At 35.6% G+C, this 6309-nt stretch overlaps 1 pseudogene; it reads left to right on the top strand.

The window, feature by feature from the left end:
* The first annotated feature begins 5079 nt into the window (after window positions 1-5079).
* On the top strand, window positions 5080-5592 carry LOC149190641 (DEAD-box ATP-dependent RNA helicase 53 pseudogene; annotated as a pseudogene).
* The last annotated feature ends 717 nt before the right edge of the window (window positions 5593-6309 follow it).

The following is a 6309-nucleotide window of genomic DNA, read 5'->3' as shown; positions in this document are numbered from 1 at the left end:
TTGTTAGATTAAATGGGTGTGGAGAAAATTAGTAGAGAACCCAAAATTGTATTTCTAATTAGGATGGGTGGAGAAATGCTTTAAATGCGGGTTGTTGTCATTCTAATGAAACCCTTTGCAAAGGGGATGTTAAGATTCTGAGAGAAAAGCTAGGCTTGGTAGAGAACACCTTCCTTGTTAAACATTCCCCTACTGTAACCAAAAGGAAAGGGCAAGAGAAACAATAATTAGGTTTTTGTTCACAAGTTGTACAAAATATATAGGTGCTATTGATGTTTGAGTGAATAATGGGAGAGATTATTTATGAAATTGTGATAAGGCGCACCTAGTTTTGTCAGAAAGAGGCATATTAATGACAAGTACATCACATTTAGGTAGCATTTCGTCAAGATTTGTCTCCAATGTTGCTCCAGTTTCCTTTTCCAATTCGGGTCCAATAGAAAGACGGTCGTGGTAAAGAAGCTTACAATTGAAGGGTTGTACAAAGGAACGCAATTCAATTCAACATCATGTAATGTTTATTATTATTAGATTGAAATTTTGAAACAAACAGCATGCATGCGTAAGAATTATGGAGCACTGATTTTTGAAAAGAAGTTTGCAACATCATGAAGTAGTACTAGATCCTAAGAATGAATACCTTCAAACGCTTAAGTAGTTCTTTGCCAATACGCCCTGCACCAATAGAACCAATAGTTTTCCCTTCTAGATCATATGACCTGTAAGAAATTGCTGCCACTTTCCAATCACCCTCAACAATTTGCTTATATCCAGGCACAAAGTTTCGCATCAATATGAGAATGCGCATTAGCTCATCTTCTGCCACGGACACCACATTACTTTCGCTGATCTTCAACCAATGATGATACAAACAAATCAATGGAATTAAAAAATATATCCAATATAAATAAAATGCGTTTTTTTAAAAGTAACTCCTAAAGTGAGAAAAATAAAGTTAAAAAATATAACAATGACAATTGTGTAGTTAAAGTGTAACCAAAACAAAAATATATATACAACAATAGAATAAATAAAATGCGTTGTTTTAAAAGTAACTCCTAAAGTGAGAAAAAATAAAGTTAAAAAAATATAACAATGACAATTGTGTAGTTTAAGTGTAACCAAAACAAAAATACATATATCTATCAATAGAATAAACCTATCAAGTGTGGATCAAGCAGTTTGTGTCGGATTTAGCCCATAAAATGTCATTTTCAAATTTAACAATAGAATAAACCTATCTAGTGTGGATCAAGTAGTTTGTGTTGGATTTAACTCATGAAATGTCATGTTCAAATTTAATGGAGAGGGGTCGATTTAATGGAGAGGGGTTGAGAGTGGGAGCCACTGTTGAGTCTTGAAAATGTCATTCATTTCCATTACACTTTCACTATTATGTCCATTATATCACCTCCATTTCACCTCCATTTCACTACTATGTCACCACATTCATCCCACTTTCATTATCATTGGGCTACCTTTATGTTTTTCCAATATTTATTATTTCTAAGCCTTTTAAGTGAATTTGTGGTTAAACATTAGAAAATAATGTGCATATGCTTATACCTAACAAATGGGTTGAGTTTGTTGACATGTGTAGGTTGAAAGGAGACTTCTAGAAGACCCTTATGTGGCACTCTAAGGCCAAATTCGAATTTGGTTGGAAAGAATCATGGGATCATGAGGATATGTGTCACATCTCCTAATTGTATTGTAACTCTAAAAGACATGTGTCTTATCAGTTCCTATTTTGATTAGGACTCTAGAGGTAGAGGGAGAGATTCATGGATTATCATTAATGAGATGGCTCTCATCTTTTTGTATAAATAGGAGATCTCTCTCCTTCATTAGTTAGTCTTTTTTTTAGTCTCTTTAGTCTCTTTTTAGTCTCTCTTTGGAGAGCTTTGTTGTACTTTGCACTTTTGAAGAAATTGAATAAAGCTTTGATGTTCTCAACATGGAAGGAGATGTGAAGTAGATGTCATGGAGCATATTAGGTTGTAAGTAGATTAGATTTCATTTTGTAAATATTGCTTTGTAGAATGTAAGGTAGATTAGATTTTCATTCATGCAATTTTAAGTATGCTTTGATTTCATAGGTAGAAGGGGGCCCCTGCCTTGTACAGTTTGAATTATTGCATTTTATTTTCTCCCGGGATTTGTTTTTATGTTTATGTATTTGCTTTACAAACTAATGGTATTTGAAGTTGACAGGTTCAAGCTGCTGCCTTTGTTTTTATAGCTGATTTTTAGTCTTATTTCTCAAAGTTCTGCTAACACATGAATGATCTTTTATCATAAATTGTTATCTTTTAAGGATCAGAATACCACTAACTTGCAGTTGGCTTTGAGTGCTTTTTAGACTATTCTTTCACTACTTTCTAATCATACTTTGCATAGTACATATGGCTGAAGTAGAGAGTTAGAAAGAGCAAAACGTTATCACTAGTCTTTAAGGTAGATTTTCTCATATTTAATCACTTTTCTAATTCAACTTAAGCTACTTTCTTTCTGTGCTTTACACAGTACATGTGTTTGAAGCAGCGAGTTAGAGAGAGATAATCTTTATCTTTGGTTTTAAAAGTGACTTTCTTTTCTTTTATTTGCAGCAGCATGAATGGTGTCTAGTGCCATTGGAAGTGGTCATTTACTTTCAAGTCATTTCAAGTTCTTTGCTTTCAGTTTCATTTCAAGTTATTCCTTTCAAGCTCTTTCTTTGCAAGTTTAAAGTTTGATTACTTTCTAGACTTATTTCTAACTACTTCTTAATCGTGCTTTACACAGCACATGTGTTTGAAGCAGAGTTTTAGGAAGAGTTTAACATTATAACTGGTCTTTAAAGTGGTTTTTCTTACTTGTCACCTTAGAGCTTGATTACTTTTTGGACTTATTTCTGACTACTTCTTAATCGTGCTTTACACAACACATGTGTTTGAAGCAGAGTTTTAGGAAGAGTTGAACATAAACTATAAAACAACGAAGTAAGAGAAAGGTTAACTAAGCACATATAGTGCACCACACTTCATCAGTTTACGATACCCGGATTGATAATTTATGTAGAGCAATTTAAGACGTTAAATTGACTAAACATTTTGGCGCCGTTGCCGGGGAAGTGTAATTAGGAGACCTTATTTCTTACATCTGAAAAAAAAAATTAATAATCCTTGAGTATGCTCTCCTCTCGCACTTTGTGTGATCTAGAGGATCAGAAAAAGGATTGTTAAGTAAAAAAAGACAAAATAATAATTCTTGAGTATGCTCTCCTCCTGCACTCTGTGTGATCTGGAGGATCAGAAAAAGAATTGTTAAAAAAAAAAATAGGAGACAAAATAAATTTCATCACTTCAATTGATTCAAAAAAAATAAAAAAATTAAAAAAAATTAAAAAAAAATAAAAAAAAAAAATGAAAAAATAAAACTCAAGTGCTTTGAATAGGTTCAAATTGTCCAAAATTGTCTGGTTATGCTTTGTAGTGGTCTTCAAAACACTGTATCTTGTTCAAATAAGGTTTTGCAACTTAGTTGCAGAAACTGCCCTGATCCTGCAGCTATCTGACAATCCCGCAACTATCTGACAATCCTGCAGCTGTTTCAAGGTTTAACAAGTTACATGCATCTAATAAAAAAACCGACCACATGGGCATCTCCAGAATTGTCCCGACATGGATCCTATCCTAGTCACCCAGCTCAGATCGATGAAAAACCAGCCTAGGACCTCAGTCAAAGTCTTGTTTTTAACATGTTTTTCTTGAAGTATTTGCTGCCTGAAATTGAAAATCATTAATCCTTTTTATAAAAATTTTACAATTTCAGAGAAGAAAAAAAAGAGAAAAACAATTTAGGGCTATCTCCATTCTTAGTTTTCACTGTGGCTTCAATAAAAAAAAAAAAAAAAAATATGCCTCCCTGTTCAAGCTTTGACCTGTTGATTCCTGTAGGAGGCATTCATCATTTAGTGGCAGATTTCTGAGTTGATTTCACATTTGGATAGCTACCTTATCAATTAGAAGCAGAGAATTAAACTTACTAATGATGGGCAAGAGCATATGGAAGAGATAGTTGAGCATCTGGTTGTGAAACTTCCCATTGCTTTACTAAATCATCCTTTATTTTCTCAACTGAGACCCTCAACCAAATTGAAGTACTGCAATAATCCCTGTAATCCATTTGGAGAACTGGTTGATGTCAAAGCTTCTGAATAATGCCAAATTAAATTGGGAGTCAACAAAGTCTTTATCATTACTGAGTGTTCTTGGTTCTGCCGCTGATGACTGAGCAGTATTCTATACCATGATCCATGCAGGTCCTTTGCATAACAAACATAATGCCAAAAAAAAAAAAAAAAAGGGACGCATTAAGCATATCGACGTGCACAACAACAGCATAAAGCTTGTATATGAGCAAACCATTTCCCTTTCCACTCATCTAAGGTGACAAATCTAGTGTTTTAGGGAATGTTACCCTCTTGTTCAGCTTGCCAAACCTCCCAGTTCGAAATCGTTTCAGTGCAATTGTAAGACTAATAAGAGCCTGATGGACAGTAAGTCGTTTCAATCCCTTTCACCATCTTCAAGCACTCCAGTGGTATCCAACACACCTGCAAAACAATAGATCAGATAAGAAAAACGAATGCAAAAAGTGCAGAACAGAAAAATTAACTCAGGAAAAAAACGCAAACAGCAGAAAAACGTCAAACTTTACATGCTCGATTTGCCCAAATGGTAGCGAATTTCAAAAAAATAAAACATGGGTTTTGTTGCCAGGTGGGTTAATTAGATAACCCAGAAACCGATTTGGAAAATTCGTGGTGGTCTGGGAGAAATGTTCGGTTCTTTGGAGCCCGTTTTTGACTGCCGCGCGTGAAAATTGGGTTATTAACTGGTTGTTTGAATAACTCCGCGTGCCTGAGGGAAAGAGTTCTAATAGGGATCAATTACATGCTGGCATAAACAATAAATCACACAACTTTACACCTGTTTAGAAGACGTGTTTCAATTAAACACGACTCTGTGTCATTAATCGCTGCCGGTTAAATGTTGGGAAGAAATGGAACTAAGGTGGAGCAATTTAGGCAAATGTATGGTTTTCACTCAAACAAAGCGAGATGCGGATAGTCTGTCGGTGGCACTGGGTCGGGTACTTCCATGTGAACCTCTTCATGGTGATATTTCACAGAATCAGCGAGAGAAGACTCTTGCTGGATTTCATGAGAGCCCTTTTAATGTGTTGATTGCTACCGATGTAGCTGCACGCGGTCTTGATATTCCTAATGTGGATCTGGTTATTCATCATGAGCTCCCAACAACTTCAGAGATTTTTGTGCATAGATCTGGGCGAACAGGGCGTGCTGGTAGGACGGGCAATGCTATCCTTATCCATACTGACCAACAGATTAGAAAAGTTAAGATGATTGAAAGTGATATAGGTTCCAAGTTTAAAGAGCTGGCTAGGATGAAAGAGGAAATAGACGATAGATTTGGTGGTTTCGGTGATTCTGGATCCCGCCGTTTAGTGACTATGGGGAGTCTTCTAGTTCTCAGACAGGTTCCAGTAGCAGGTTTGGAGACTATGGAGACCGCTCTTAGTGACTAGATGAGACATTAAAATATTTGAAGGAGTTTAGTAGCATAAATTTAATCTTTTTGATCAGCGATTGAAACTCCTAGGTATGAAATTGGTTTTCATGTTTCAAACTCCACAGTTCCATTTTTCAGCCGAAGCTTGAGATGGAGAAACTGCTTAGTTCGTTCGCACACAGCCACTCCATTTCACAGTATTTTTTTACACTCTGCAATCCCGCAGCCATTTAGCGATCCCGCAGCCATTTAGTGATCCCGCAGCTGTTTTGTTAAACTCTAGGTTGTAGGTGTCATCAGGCAAAACAGGTCACATGGGTAGCTAGGGAAATGTCAGTACATGGATGGTGTCCTATTCATTTGGTCAAATTTGCTGAAAAAGACCCCGGTCAAAGGGAAGTCAAATTGGGTGTTATAACAAAGTCGCCACACTAAGTCGCTGCATGTCAAGAAAAAATAATAATTTTGAATCAATGAAATGAACAAGTTATTTTCTCACTTTTCTGAAGGTATTGATTAATTTTGGACTGATAATGAAATTGAATGGCTAACTTTTTATTCAAGATTTTTAGCTACAGAGCTGTTCCTCAATTTCGCAGCCAGAAAAACCTCATTGTTCAAATCAGCCTATCTTTCTCATACAAAATCAGATTTTGATGATTTAAGTACCATTGGAAAGATCTCAACAAGATCTATACAATGAGAAATATATCATTAGAGTTTGAAATGACAA

Source organism: Pinus tabuliformis, chromosome 3_1 (assembly GCF_031772625.1).
Source record: "Pinus tabuliformis cultivar Carrire ecotype Pingquan chromosome 3_1, CPIR1, whole genome shotgun sequence".
Classification (NCBI taxonomy): Eukaryota; Viridiplantae; Streptophyta; class Pinopsida; order Pinales; family Pinaceae; genus Pinus; species Pinus tabuliformis.
The sequence above is the reverse complement of the archived record's forward strand: the minus strand, read 5'-3'. Positions and strand labels throughout refer to the sequence as shown.